Raw genomic sequence first — 16,222 nt, 5'->3', positions numbered from 1 at the left:
AGCTCCCAAGCCGCCACCCCCCCCCTTCACCTCAGGAAAGGAGCGAGGCTCGGGACAATCCCAAATCAATAATATATCTTAATCAAGTAGTAGCAAATCTTTAATTGAAACCAATCGTGGAGTTGCATTCTCCTCCCTTCCAAAGAGCTGTGCTTTTGATTAAGCAGAAGGCAGACGGCGTGATTTCCCACCCAGGGACTCTAAGTCCTGGCCAGGGCCCCCTTCCCGGCTCCCCGGCTGCGGAAGATAAGCCAGTGGGGAGTACTGTGGCCTCCGGATAGGCCTGGGGTCCAGAGCGGGCTCGGGTGTGGACGTCCCTGTGTGGTCCCCAGAGGGCCAAATGCTCTCAGGGGCATTCCTGATACAAGGAGACACCCCCTCATGGCGGAAGCCATCCCCCCCGCAGACCTAGGCTGGGTGTTCCTGTCTCCAAAGCCCCAGTGTTAAGCAGGGAGGGAGGAATATCACAGGGCCTGGAGGTGCTGGGAGGGCCTCCCTGAGGGAGCCCAGAAGTGGCCGGGAGGTGGGGAGCTGGGAACCCCAGCAGAGGGCCAACAATTGGACCCAGCCTCTGGATGTCAAGGCCGCTGTCGCCTCCCCCTCCCACCCCAGCCTTGAGCAGCTCACACGCTGCGGGGCACAGCTGTGGTCACCTTTCCACGAGATGCGAGTGGGCTAGACTGAGTCATGTCCCTTTTTCCCAGAGACCTTTGTGACCAGCCGTTCCTCTGACCCTGACTCTAGGGAGGCAGCCCATCACCTAAAGAGCCGAGCCCTGTCCCTGCCCAGCCTCAGCCCCGGGCTCACCGGCCCCATCTCCATGGGAAGCCTCCAGAAATGCGTGTCACCACATGGCACCACTTTGTGGAAATGGGCCTCTCCAAGCCAGGATTCTGCTAGGCATCAGGGGGTCTGAATCTCGCCTCCTGACAGTCAGGGGGCCCACCTGAACCCATGGAGTAAGTTGCGTCATCTGGCCCTGTGTCTACATTCGCCCTGCCCCCTCCCTCCCCTTGGCATTCCGGGGGAGCACTCCCCCACTCCATCTGGTACCAGGGGGACAATTAATCAGTTGTGGGTCCCGTTTCCCCATCGGTCACAGGGGCCAGGGGGCCAGAGCACTTTGTTCAGGGATGGCTTTGTGAGGCAGGTGAGGCCAATCACAGGCTTCCCCCCATTTTGCTAGGTGTGGAGAGCACCACCAGAGGATGCCAGCACCATCTTACCTCCCCGATGAAGCCCAGAAGTGGACAGCAGACCCAGGAGATGCATGAGGGGGTGGGGAAGCTTGCGAGTATTGCTCGAGGCCCCGGACCCAGCGGCACCTGAAAGTTCAAATGGAAATCTCCATTACCTGGAATGGTAAGTCCTCTTGGTCCAAACCCATACGAGTTGGGTTCTCTCTCTGCGATCACAGGACTCCTACCTAATAAACACCCTCGAGGGGGACCTGATCTGAATGGAAACATCACAGGGATGTGTGAGCATCGCAGAGCCCAAATGCTGGACTCGGAATGGCCCACGCTCAGAAGGGCCACGCTCACAGTGAACTCCAGAGTCGCTGCTTCCCAACCCTGTTGAGGATAACGACTGCATCATAATGTCAAAAAGAAAATCTCGTGGGGCGCCTGGGTGGCTCCGCCAGTTAAGTGTCCAACTTCGGCTCAGGTCATGATCTCACAGTTTTTGGGTTTGAGCCCCGTGTCAGGCTCTGTGCTGACAGCTCAGAGCCTGGAACCTACTTCGGGGATTCTGTGTCTCCCTTTCGCTGCCCTCCCCTTCAAAAGTAAACATTAAAAGAATTTTTAATAAAATATTATTTTAAAAAAGAAAATCTCGCAAAGCCCCACACAAAAGCACCGGCACCTTTAGTTAGTATCCCTTGGGAGACTAAGAAGACACACGAAGAATTCAGAAAAGCCTTTAAGTGAATTTGTGTTTTTTCTCTATCAACTATCCACTTACGTCAGAGAAAATTCGTCATAGAAACACGCACGCGTGACAATGTTCGTTTTCAGTCCTGAGAAATGTCCGGTGGCCAGCAGACTTAGGAGGGGAACCTCCGCAGGTCCACACCCCCCTCGCAGTGAACCGGAAGCTCAATTCCCAGCTCCTCCGGGGCAAGGCTCCCATCAAGCTCAGGTCCCTCCTCTGGACATTGGGGGATCACGGGACCCGTGCTGCCCCATCTGGCTGGCCCAGCCTCCCCCGGGTTCAGGGACCGATGTCTGACACAGGCTCCAGCACTCACGTCCGTGTAAGGCACTTATTCAGGGCTCCTGTCTTCAGTTGGTTTCTGGGGCAACTTCACCCCCTCTCCGCACCCCTGCCCTGCTCAGCATGCTCGACATCAGTGCTTCTCAGCTTTGCCATGCGTCAGATCAGCTGGGAGATCACAGAGATCCAGAATCCTGGCTTCGTCCCACACTCGGATCCCATAGGGTGGGTGGAGCCCAAGAATTTACATCCCTAACAAGCTTCAGGCTGCGGCCTTGACCATGAGCTATGGTGGTTCACCCCACGTCCTGCCTTCACCTGCGCCCTCAGTAGCCCGCCCACTGGTGTAAGAGGGACGCTTGGGGTAGAGAAAAATCACTTCCTGGTTGGAACCCCCATGGCACGGCGGCTTTCTGTGACACTTCAACCTTCCCCGAGGAGCACCTGACAGCTTCCCACCCGATAAGGTGAGCAAAGGCGGAGGGCTGTCCACGGTGTCCCCTGCCCACCCCCAGGCCTCATCTCTACTCCTGTGCTCTGACAAACTGACTCAGCCAGGTCCAAACACCCTCAGTTCCTCTGTAATCTGGGGGTGGCTACATTTTCCCCTCTTTGCTTTGGCAAGTAGGAAGATCAGAGCCGAATTTCTAGCAAGTGTAAGAGGCCCTTGGTGGCATCTCGTGAACTAAGTTGAGCCAACCTTTCATTTTCTTTCTCCTTTTCTCTATCTCCGTATCCTAAATTTCTCCTTACGGACTCTTTTCTCTTGTACGATTCATCACATGCCTCTAGGTGCAAGTGGTAAATAATTGAAGAGTGACATAGCAAATATGGCTGGACAGGGATCAGAGTGTCCCCTCCAGAGCCCCACTCTGCCCAGGGCTCTCCGCCCATCCTCAGCTCCTCAAACATCCCTCGCCTTCGAAGAGCTGATGATCTCAAGGTCCAAACCCTGGAGAACTTTCCAAGGCTGTGCCACCTCCCTCATTTCATTTTTCCCAAACTTTGGAAATTGCTCGGAAACCTGATAAACATTTCCCCAGCATGCAAGCACACAAAAAGCAAAAACCTCCCCAGCCATCCATTTTGCCAGTTATTCTGGGAGAACACAAAGAGCTCAACAGAAAGAACAGAAGTGCATTTCATTACCCCAAGAAGACACCAAGAGCGGAATATGATTCACGGAGGTCACTGAGTTCTGACAGGAGCATTTTGCTAAACAATTACCTGTTTTGTGCATTGTCGTAAACTACGGCATCTTCCATAAAATGTCCAAATGTTACTGAGGATGGAATTGGACCTCGGGGCCCTATTTCCTGCCACATTACAAGGCGGTAATTAACTCAGCTCAGAGGTCCTGCTCTCCCCCCGACACCTCCAAGCTCTGCCTTTTACAACGCTCCTTTCAATAACACCTCGGGAGGTTACAGATTCAGAGCTCGAGGACCTTGTCTACAAAATGCTCCATGCCTTCCCAAACGTCATACCGCCATCACACCCCCGCCTGGTGGATCACCCCCATGGCAACATGGTTCTCAAAGATTCCGTTAAAGGAACACACGCGGATCTTGCCCAAGAACTCCTGTTCTCCCGGCAACATCGGGACCCCAGACCCTAGCGCTGCATGCCTCTGAGAGCCCACCGATGGCTAGGGAGCCACCAAGCATGAATGCCATGTCCTGGAGAAGCACTCAGGGTCTCGCAAGAGATGATTGCTTCCCCACTTCCCACCTTCATCCACATGTGCCGATGCTCCAGCCTCATGCACGTGTCAGGCAGCTCTCTGAAGGCACCATGTCCCTGAGGTCTCTACGCCTTTACCCCTGCTGCCCCACCTCTGCCCCACTTCTGCCCCTTCATCTTCTGACAAAACCCACTCATCCTTCAGGAATCTATGCCATCACGAACGAACAGTTCGTTCCAACCACCTCTGCAAACACGAGCCCTCCATCTCTCTTGGCCATTGGAGCTCCATCAAGCCAAGTCTCAGCTGAAGGCAGAGAAGACCAAGTCTAAGCTCAAGCTCGTGGAAGGAGGCAGCATGGCCTGGTGGCAAGGACCCTGTCACTCCCAGTCACGCCACAGTTATACTTGGTAAACACCACAAATACAGACTCACCGAGCACTAATAAATCACACTTTCATCTATTTTAGAGATTGGGGTTCCACATCAGCTTTCACTTTTAAAACATTTTTGTGCTTTATAAAAAGTCATGCTGTGAACACAACACCGGCTTCCAAGGGGGCTGCTTGTGGAAAATGCAAAGCGTGTTCCCGGCAGTGGGAACAGCACATGCAAAGGCCTCACGTCAGCCTCCATCAGTTCCTCTACCAAAGGCCACAGCTCTCTTGGGCAGCCCCTGGCCCTCTGCCCCTTCTCCAGACCCAGTAATTACCTTTCCCAACCAGGCCTGATGGGAAGAGCTCATCACCTGTGCCACGCTGGGGGGCTCACCAGACCTTGCTGGTTTCATTTACCTGTGCCCACAACTTTTCAACATCATTAACTTAAACTCTCTCCAGTCACCCTCTTGTGAGTGTGTGAGCCGCTCCCCTCCAGGACCCAGACCTACACCAGTTCAGCCTCGATTCACCCATCGACTCAACCGCAAGAAAGAAAAAGATGTGAATTTGTAGCATGCCCACACTGGGCCGGGCACTCTGCCCATGTGATCTCATTTGATCCTTGTAACAACTCCGTGATGTGAGGGTCACCGACCATTTTGGAGAGGAGACTAAGGCATAAGAGGGTGCAGTGGCTGGTCTGAAATAAGACAGTTTTTTCTTTCTTTTCATCTTAGAGGGATCTCTTCTAAATGTCCATCTCTCACTGTGAAGCACCATGACTAAGAACCGCCCACTCTTCTATCCGATTTATGCACAAGGAGATTCCCCAGTGATGCTCTCTTACTGGGGGAGGGGATATGACCAAATGTGTGGGATTTGTGATTTTTTTTCTTGTTATCTTCGTCTTTTTATATATTGCTTACATTTTTAAAAATTTTTCATGTCTTTATTTTATTTTTGAGAGACAGAGAGACAGAGCATGAGGGGGGGAGGGCCAGAAAGAGAGGGAGACACAGGATCTGAAGCAGGCACCAGGCTCTGAGCTGTCAGCACAGAGCCTGACACAGGATTCGAACCCACAGACCGAGAGATCATGACCGGAGCCGAAGTTGGACGCTTAACCAACTGAGCCACCCAGGCACTCCGATATATTGCTTACATTTTTTAAATGATGAGCATCCATCACTTATAAAAATAATACTGATTCCGTTTAAAAATGGAGGTTCTGATAGTGCACAGAAAAGAGTAAGTCCATGAGGAGCACTTTTGTGCCTTTCCCTGCCATACCAGCAGGGCTGGGAATGAAAGCACAGTGTCCAACAGCACTTTGATATCAGACACTGGCTCAGCCCACCAAGTCTGCCCCTTCCATTAAAACAAGCAAGTGAGCTGTGAGCAATTATCTGCATCCTACTCAAATGCAACTTCATACTTAGGAATCAAGAATAATTTGTGATCTAGAAATTTGCTGGCATCACACACTAGACTCATATGACTTGTTAGTGAAGGTGTTTCTAGTCTGGTTTGCAGGAATTAAGAGAATCGGTATTTCCCGATGAGCCACAAAGAGCCCTGTGACATCCAGATGGGAGCCCTTCCCCCAGGTTATACTTGAAACCCCTGGGGGAGGAGAGGAGGTCATGTCCAAAGGTCCATCTGCCTGGAAGTGTCCAGACTCTGTGTAGTAGCCCATGGAGAGAGCATCTTCCTACCAATGATCTCATGTCTCAGGCTAAGTCCAATAAAGGGTTGTGGCCGCTGGACATAAACTAAGGAGGATTTGAAGTTACAGCTGAGCTCACGGGGAATAGAGCAATGATTGATTAGTCAGGTCTGCCATGGGCACGAGAGGCACTGAGACAATAAGAATTCTGGGAATTTCTCAGTCCGGTTCCAAGTCCTCAGGCTCAAGAAACGTAACCAAAACCTTTGTTATATGAATTCCTCCAAGTAATTAAAATTGCTCGGAATACTGAAGAATGCCATACTCCTCCCCAGTTCACCTTTCCTGCTCTCTTGTGAACAGCTGAAATTTGGTTGAGGCATTCGTGTTTTCAATCAGGCTTAGCAAAGTGCAGTTGATATACAATGAAATCCACCAACCTTAAATGTCCAATTTGGCAAGTTTTGACAAATGTAACAACCACTATGTTCATGATATAGAACACCATCACCTCCAAATTTCCTCATATCCTTCCTCCCACCCTTCTGATTCATGGGTCAGTTCTCTATCACTGCGGCTTTATGTGTTCTAGAATTTTCCATAAGTGAAAATAATGCACATAGAATCTAGCTTCTTTCACTCAGCATCTCCCATGTAACATAATGCATTTGAGATTCATCCGGGTTTTGCATGAAAGAGTCGTTTGTCACTTTTTATCTGACTACCATTCCATTGTTTGCTTATCCAGCCCATCACCGATGAACAGTAGAGTGGTTTCCAGACTTTTCAGTTATTATGAATAAATTTAAGGAAAACCTTCGTGTGAACTTATGCTTGTACTTCTTTTAGGTAAATACCAAGGAACGCAATTGTTGGGTATCCACAGTAAGGGCACGTTTACCTTTGTAAGAAATTGCCAAACCCTTTTCCAAAGCTATGAATTATTTTACATGTACATTTACATCACAGTGTAATTGGTTTTTATACATGTGAAAGTTTCAGTGGCTCTTCATCCTTGTCAGCACTATTGTTATCAATTTTTTTCCATTTTTAGCAATTACACTTAGCTGGTCACGGTATCTTATTGCGGTTTTACTTTGTACTTCCCTAACGACTGATGACATTGAGCACCTTTTCCTGTTCTTATAGAACAATCATATATCTTCTTTAACATAGCGTTTGTTCAAATATTTTGCCTATTTTTGTCATGTTGTTTGTCTTTTTATTATTGAGTAGTAAGAGCTTTCTCTGTGTTCTGGATACCAGTTTAGTTCTTTATTAGTAGTTGTGAATATCATCTCCCAATCTGTGGCTTGCCTTTTCATTTCCTTACAGAGTTCTTTTGAAGAGCAAATGTTTTACATTTGAAGTCCCCGGACTCTTTCTTGGGTTTTGGGGTTTTTTGTGTGTTTCAGTTTGTGTACGTTGTGATTTATTTTAGAACTCTTTGCCTAATTAATACAAGGTCATGAAGATTTTTCTCCTACGTTTTCTTTAGAGGTTTTATAATGTAAGCTCTTGCATTAAACGCTATGAACTATTTTGAGCTATTTTTTTTTTTTTGAGATGGGAAGTAAAAGTTGAGGTTTATTTTTTTACATATGGATACCCAATCATTCACTGAATTGTCTCAGGACCATAGTCAAAACTCTATTGAACGTGTATGTCTGGGTCTATTTCTGGACTCTGTATTCTATTCCATTGATCTATAATCTACCTTTCTGCCCAATACCAACAATCTTGATTATTGCAACTTTACAGTGAGTCTTTAAATCAGGTCATATGAATACCCCAATGTTTCTTAATTACTTGGACTATTCTAAATTCTTCCTGTTTCTACATACACTTTAGAATGAGCTTGTAAATTTCTACTTTTAAAAATCCTACTGGGATTTCAATTAAGTTTGTTTTGAATATATGGATAGATATAGGGAGATTTAATACTGAGCCCTGTGATCTATAATTATAGTGTATCTCTTCCTTTATCTGAATGCTCTTTAATTCTTTTCAGCAATGTTTTGCCGTGTTCAGCATACATATACATATTTTTGTTCCATTTCTCCCTTAACGTTTCTCTTTTTTTCCATATAATTTATAAATGGTATTGCTTTTAAAAGTTTAAATGACAGGTATGCATTGATATTATGTAGAAAATGCAATTTACCTTTGTGGTGCCTGGGTGGCTCAGTTGGTTAAGCATTCAATATCCTTGATAACAGCTCAGGTCATGATCTCATGGTTGGTGAGATCAAGCCTTGTATCAGGCTCTGTGCTGACAGCTCAGAGCCTGCTTGGGATTCTCTCTCTCCCTCTCTCTCTCTCTGCCCTTCCCCTGCTCACTTTCTCAGTCTCTCTCTCTCTCCCCCCCAAAATAAATAAACATTTAAAAAAATAAAATGCTGTCTATCTTTGTATATTTACCTTGTATCCTGCAACCTTAAAAACTCATTTATCAGTTCTAAGTGGCTTTTTTGTCAAATCATTGGGATTGTCCATGTAAAAAATAATGTCATCTGGGAAGAAAAAGTGTTACTTCTTCCTTTTCAATTCATATGTCTTTTTTCTCTTACCTTATGACGTTGTCTAGGATATCACACATAATGATGAGTAAGTGTGGTAAATGCAGACATCATTGCCTTGTTCCTGATCTAAGGGGAAGCATTCAGTTTTTCACCACTCAGTATGTATGATGTTAGCTATAAGCTTTTGTAGATTTAGGAAATTCCTTTATAAATAGTTTGCTGAAGGTCTTTAATCAATACTGAGTGTTAAATTTTGTCAAATATATTTTCAGTATCTGTTGAGATAATCAAATTTTTTTTTCTTTTTAGTCTGCTATCATAGTGAATTATATTAATTGATTTTTTAATTCCTGGAATAAAACCCATGGGGTCATGATATATCTTTATTTTATATACTACTAAACTCAACTGGCTAAATAATTTTTAAGGATTTATGCTGAAGAGAGATGTTAATCTGTAGTCTTCACTTCTTGTAATATTTTTATGTGGTTCAGACGTCAGGGTAATGCTAACCTCATAAAAGGAGTTAGATTATTCCCTCCTTTCCTATTTGTAGGAAGTTTTAGTATACGATTAATATTATTTCTTTCTTAAATGGTTGCAGGAATTCACCAGTAAAACGAGCTGAATCTGGAAGTTTTGTTTTTTTGGGGGGGGGAAGTTTTTTAACTACAAATTTTATTTCTTTAATAAATACAGAGCTATTCAGGCTGTCTATTTCTTCTTGAGTGAGCTTTAATAGTATGTGTATTTCAAAAAACTTCTCCATTGCATGTAAGTGGTTCCATTTCATGTAAGTTGTGGGATTTGTTGGCATAAATATTTTCATAACATTCTCTTACAATTATTTTAATATCCGTAGAACATGAAGTGATGTCCCCTCTTTCATTCTTGATATTGGGAATTTGCATTTTCCCTAATCAGTCCAGCTACACATTTGTCAGTTTTATTAATCTTTTGAAGAACTAGATCTTTAATTTTCTCTATAGCTTTCCTGTTTTCTCTTTCAATGCTTTCCACTCTTTATTATTCCTTCTTTTTTAATTATTTTGGGTTTAGTTTGTTCTATTTTTTTCTAGTTTCTTAAAGTGGAAGATCACTGATTTGAGAGCTTTTTTTCTAATGCAAACATTTAATTTTTCTTTAAGCACTGCTTTAGCTGTGTCCCACAAAATTTTGATGTTTTGTTTACCTGGCTTTGTGGTTTTTTAATTTGTTTGTTGGTTGATTTAAATAACAATTCTGCTTTATTGATGTGTAATTGACATACAATATCCTATTCGTTTGGGGTATACATGACAGTGATTTCCTATTTTTGTACATTATGAAACAATCATCACAAGTCTAGTTCACATCTGCCCCCATACAAAATTAATACAATATTATTGACTGCATTCTCTGTGCAGTATGTTACATCTCCATGAATTATTTGGTTTATAACTGCTGGTTTGTATCTCTTAATCCTCCTATTTTGTTTACATTTTCACTCTGTTCAAAATATTTTTTTCATTTTCCCTGTGATTTCTTCTTTGACACATGAATCATTAAGAATCGTGAGGTTTACTTTCCAAATATTTCGGAAATTTTCGGGATCTCTTTTTGTTATAAACGTCTTGTTTAATCGCACTGTGGTCAGAGAACATATTTGTATGGTTTCAAACCACTTGTTTGGGTAGCCCAGGTATTGGCCCACCTCGACGAATGTTCCCTGCGTTTTTTAAAAGAATACGTATTTCACTTACGTTGATTGATGTATGCTATAAATGCCAGTTAGGTCATTGTGAGCTGATAGTGTTAATTGATAAGGTCATCTTTGACGTGCTTTTTCACTTGCTGTCTGTTTGTTCTATCAAGTGTCCAGAGAGGAATATTAAAATCTCCAGCTGGGGCACCTGGGTGGCTCAGGCAGTTGAGCATCTGACTCTTGATTTCCGCTCAGGTCATGATCTCACAGTTCCCGGGCTTGAGCCCCATGTTGGGCTCTGCGCTGACAGTGCAAAGCCTGCTTGGGATCCTCTCTTTTTCCCTCTCTTAAAATAAGTAAATAAAACATAAAGAAATCTCCATCTGTAACTGTGGATTTGTCTATTTTTGTTTTTAATTGTATCAGTTTTTGTTGCATAGAGTTTAAAGTTCTATTATTAGTAACATACCATGTAGAATTATTACATCCTAAATATACATTGGTGTTTGGGATGAAGGTGAGGTTTGTCATGGTCTTTTTTATAAGTGATTTTCAACCCTTGTCTGAAGCAAATGAACAGTTCAGCACCCTACTCATTCCCATTTTCCAAAGCAATTACCAAGAAAAACAAAGTTAACAAAATTAATACCTAAACAACTATTCTACCAATCTATTTAGCGATATAAGACTAGAAAACATTGAAAACCACACGAGTTCAAGAGCACACTGATAATTCACTAAGAAAAGTTTCCTTCCCCCAAATGAAAGAAACATCAACTCTGTCTATGCATTTGATCTCCAGGATTTGTTATATGTTTTCTTAATGCTTATTTATTTTTAAGAGAGAGAAAGACAGAGAGCAAGCAAGGGAGGGGCAGAGAAAGAGGGAGACACAGACTCTGAAGCAGGCTCCAGGCTATGAGCTGTCAGCACAGAGACCAACGTGGGGCTCAAACCCACAAACCAAAAGATCAAGACCTGAGCCAAACTTGGGCACTCAGCCGACTGAGCCACCCAGGAGCCCCTGATCTCCAGATTTTTGCAGTATTGGCGGGAAGTCAGACTTGCTGATGGATGCTATAGTAAAATACTTAGTAAACTCTAGCAATGCACTATATTTAACTTATAAGAACTATATTTGGTAACTTTCAATAATTGAATGAGTGCTAAGTGAGCATCAATCACACATAACAAAAATAAATGGGATTGTGTATCATTCACTACTAAGAACTGGATTCAGAATGTGCATTTTTTTAGACTTTTTAAAAAATATTTATTTTTGAGAGAGACACCAAGCAGGGAGGGGCAGAGTGAGAGGGAGACAGAGAATGCCAAGCAAGCTCCATGCTGTTAGCACCAAACCTGATGCAGGGCTTGAACTCATGAACCGTGAGATCACGACCTGAGCTGAAATCAAGAGTCAGCCGTTTAATGGATTAAGCCACCCAGGCGCCCCCAGATTGTGAATTTTTAATCAGCTTGTGACTGCTTAGGAGTCCTTTTCTCCCACCAGGGGATCATGGATCACACATTGAGACACATTACTCCATAGGAGGGTCCAGTAGAGAAACTATTTTCAGATTAAAGTACATAGACGCACTCTGCTTGCCCTGAAGTACAATGTTTCTTTCCATACTGTATGATACCCACTGTGGTCCTTTTCTCTTGGGCAGCCAGGATGCTCAGAACCAAGCTTGAGCTTTCCAAATATACTTTGGAAACCCGTGCCTTGAGTGTATTCATTCTCACTATTTAAACTGGCCTTTGCCTTAATCTTATTATTATGTTGATCCAACTTATGAAACATATTTCCCATCGGCCATCTCTTTTCTTCTTATCTCTGTCCACGTGGAACAAGGTGCTGGCGCGGATGACTGATTGCATGGCTGTGAGTGACTCGAGCTAGTCCCATAGTCCACCCATGCTCAATTCCTGTCCGTTGCTTTGCATTCTGCACGTCCACTCAGGACCCTTCCGAGTGGCTAAAAACACCATTGCGTGCTTACAAGCTTGACTCTTAAATTAGAGGAGGAACAAAGTCAGCTTCCCACCAGTCTTCTGACATCAGAACCCCTGGGGATTGCGGACCCAGCCAGGGCCTGGTGGGCGTGAGGTGACTGAGAAAATGAGAAGCCATCCTGGGGGTGCCACCTCGCAGTAGAACCCGGCGACCGGGAGATGTCTGGTGCATTCTGCTACAGCGGTTACCAGGGTCTGGAGTCCCGGTGAACATGACATTGTAATCTCAGTTATGTTTTATTTATGGGGAGTAGCGGCACAGCCAGGGTGTGTTAACAAACAAAGATGATTGCTTCTGAGCCACTCTCTCGTCCTGAGGTAATTAACACAAAGTTATGCACTGGTTGGGGGATTCAAAGAGCCGACAGCCTTTTCTGTAGGAAAATGATCAGCAACACCCAGGCCGAAAGGGCAGAATCTGGAAGAAAAAGGACGTGTTTTATCTTTGGCTAAAGGTGCATCATTAAAAGGCACTGGCATAAATTATTCTCCCTTTTAAAAAACTCCATACAGCATTAAGAAAACTACGGAGGATAAAATGTCAGGGGCAGAGATGTGTGGATTCGAAGCTGTTGGCGAACTGGGCTGGGGGCTCCCTGTGTATCTCGAATGGCATGAATGAAAAATATTGACTGCAACCAAAGCAGCGTTGGCAATCAGCGCGATGTTGCAGTGTGTTCTACGGACCATTTGCTTTTTAAAAAATTAAAATATGAATCAAACTTGGATGACAAAGAAGTTCAACTTCTTGGGAAAAACCAAATACATCATCGAAAGGTCACAATTCGTAGACAAATTGCTGTTAAAATTTATTACTTGTTTGCAAAATGTACTGTTGATCATCGGTAACTGCTAAATGCTTGGGCGCCTCTGACTAAATAAATAAATAAATAAATAAATAAAGCATTCTGCATTCATTAGGGGGGGAAATAGATATAGGCAAAGGTACCTGGCCTGCCCAAAGCTAGCTGAAGGACGACAGGGAACGTGAAGCAGATGCGGAAGGACCAGGGGAGCTCAGAGAAAAAAAGAAAAGAGAAATAGGCATCAGCCAAGCTGAGTCATCATTGCTCCCCTGGAAAACCCAAGGGGACCCATGACCTATGGAGCATAAAAGTCAGAGCATCTAAACGTGAACTGGCAAGGCTCCTGAACGTGCTCAGAGATCCTGTGCAGTTCGCATAAGCATGCGTCGGGGCCCTCACCTGTGCCAGGTGCTCAAGCATCATCCTNGCTGGGGGGGGGGGGGTGGGGGGACAGGGCCCCCACTCTCCATTCCAATTCTGTGCCCCCAGCCACCTTGATTGGTTTAGAAAACCAGGATTAAGCCAATTGGCTTATGGCTTCCTTCTGGCCAAAGAACTAGTTCAGACATAGCCACGTGGTCCATTTCAAGGTGAAATGAGGGAGGTTGACAAGGGAATTCTAGGAAAGGGGGTTTCTCTCTCTTCCCAGAGAGAGCTTCTGGAAACCAGTGCCCACTCTCCTTCAGGACCATGTGGGGTGAGGAGGTAAAGGTGGGGTGGGGGTGGGAAAGGGAAGAGAAGGAGATGAAACTCAGCAGATACATTGGATCCACTTAGAGAGGACCTGAATGCCACGCTGACGCTTCTGCAGCTTCCCCTTGTCTGCAGGTGTAGGTTGGGGCCGTGTCACTCACCACTCCCAAGCCTGGCCCGAAGGTCCCCGCGTGTGGGCCCCCATCTCTTCCACTGCAGACGGCTCAGAGCAGAGAGAGGGTCCTGCAGGGACCCTCGGGCGACCCTCCAGCCGCGCTGGCCAGTAGAACTTTCTGCGGTGGTGGAAATGCCCAGTGTCTGTGCCGCACACACGGCACCACGGCCATCAGTGGCCCTTGAGCTCTTCACAGGTGGCTAGTGTAATGGAGGAACGGAATTTTTAGCCTTATTGATTTTAAAAATTAATTTAAATTTAACTGATTGGCAGCTACTTTGGTGGACAGCGCGATCTAGAAGATGAGACGGTGGGAACCCAAGACGGAAGGGGGCGCAGCCTGAGTCGGTCGCCGCATGGAAAGCTGCCCACCATCCGGACCTTGGTCGGCCCCGAGTTTATTCCCTGAGTTGCTGGGGTGGCCAGGAGGTTGCAGCCGCTGGCGTGAGTCGCCCCGGGAGCCTGACTGTGTCTTAGCACCGAGCCGAGGAAGGAAGCCTTCGTGTTACTAGTGCTGCTTCATCACCACAACAGTTGCGCCAGGGAGGCGCTGCCGGGACCCACGTTTTGCGGAGGAGGAAACGGGCACAGAGGGGTCTCACTGATAGAAAGAGGGCGATTGGGATCCCCCCCAAGTCTGTCCAGCTCCAGAGCCCACCTGAGGCTAAAACCAGAAGATATTCTTGCAAAGACCCAGGATGAAGACAGAGGCTGGGTTGGAGGGAGCCCCGACGAGTTTTACAATGTAAGAGGGCTCAGAGGAGGTAGGGCCCGTGGCAAATGTAACAAACAAGAGGTGCCAGGCGTCCCGCGCAGGCTACCGGGCAGATCCCTGGGGCTCTTGTTCCTGACTGTAAACCCCTCCCTGCCACGCGGGTCCCACAGCCAACAGTACTTGTGACCTTGTGACGGGGACAGAAGCCGACTCGCCCCCACCCATCCCCCGCCCAGCGTGCTGCAGCCCAGAAGGGACTGTGCCTGTGGGGGGAAGCACCACCCATCGTGGGGCGCAGGAAGCCTAGGGGACGGGGCAGGAGGGGCCCCTGAAGCACAGCGCTTGGACGGGAGAGGGCAGGTGTTTCAGAAGGAGGGGACAGCGCAGGGAAAGGCAAGATGCTTGGAAGGGACATGCAGTGTTCCCAAAGCAGGGTCTTCCTCCCAGGGATGCTTCCTGAACGAAGAGGCAGGAGGGGGCGGCGGCCACCGTGCATTTGGGTGTTTATTTACTACATCCATCATTTTCTGATGTGTGTCCAGCAACAGAGGTCTTTGGAGGCTTTCCTCATGCATCCCCCCCTTCCATCTCCCCAACCACACGGTGGGGGGGACTCTTCCAACCCAGTTTGCTGAGGACACAGATGGAGAAGGGGCGGGGCCTGTCCAAGTGGAGCCCCCTGAACCAGTGGACGGGGGCCGAGGAGGCGCTAGTGGACGTTGACAGGGGCCTGGGAAGACGAGCATGCAGGCCGGCGTCCATGGACCTGCCCGGGGCTGCTCACTTGCGGCCTGGAAACGCTGCATCACCGGCTCTCAGGGCTGGTGTTTAAAATGCGTATCCCACAGGGCGCCTGGGGGGCTCAGTCAGTTAAGCGTCCGACTTCGGCTCAGGTCATGATCTCACGGTTCGTGGGTTCGAGCCCCGCGTTGGACTCTGTGCTGACAGCTCGGAGCCTGGAGCCTGCTCTGGATTCTGTGTCTCCCTCACTCTCTGACCCTCCCCCACTCACACTCTGTCTCTCTGCCTCTCAAAAATGAATAAACGTTAAAAAAAAAAACTTTTTGTAATACACATTCCAGGCCCCTCACCAGACGCACGGACTCCGGATCTCTGAGAGGAGTGACTGAGCATCTGTATGTCAACAACCTTCACGGACGGTCTTCTACAGGTTACAGTGTGAGAACTCCCCCACTACTAAGGTTTTGGGGCTCCACATCCTCCGGGAGGCTGGGGGGCTCTGGAGAAGGCCAACCACCCCCCAGCGCCCTCCGAAGGACCCAGGCTGGGTGCTGCCCACGGAGAGGCGACCGTGCAGACATCAGGGACATAAAGAGCGACGGGGAAGTGACCAGAAAGCCGAGCCAGAGACTAGCAGCAAGGGAGACTCAGAGATAGACAGACAGACAGACAGAGCAAGCCAGTGGGGGGAGGTGGGGGAGCTCCAGGGCAAGATTAGGAGGCAGAGTCGCTCCCATCTGCCGGGCCTTCTGGGCCCTCCGGCGAGTGAGGGGCAGCCCAGGCCCAGTCAGCACCCCGCCCCCGGAGTTGGCCCCTCCCACGTGCCAGCCACCCCCTGCCCAGCTGCCAGGCGCTCGGGGCTGTGCCAAGTGGGTGTCTCTGTGACTGCCAGGCAAGGCTCCCCGGAGGCGCACACACAG

At 47.2% G+C, this 16,222-nt stretch overlaps 1 protein-coding gene across 1 annotated transcript in view; it reads right to left on the bottom strand.

Moving 5' to 3' along the window:
- Positions 1-16,222, bottom strand: part of BCL11B (BCL11 transcription factor B) — a 109,425-nt gene that overhangs the window by 522 nt on the left and 92,681 nt on the right. The window lies entirely within an intron of this gene.

This window comes from Crocuta crocuta, unplaced genomic scaffold, assembly GCF_008692635.1.
Source record: "Crocuta crocuta isolate KB4526 unplaced genomic scaffold, BGI_CrCroc_1.0 scaffold299, whole genome shotgun sequence".
NCBI lineage: Eukaryota > Metazoa > Chordata > Mammalia > Carnivora > Hyaenidae > Crocuta > Crocuta crocuta.
The sequence above is the reverse complement of the archived record's forward strand: the minus strand, read 5'-3'. Positions and strand labels throughout refer to the sequence as shown.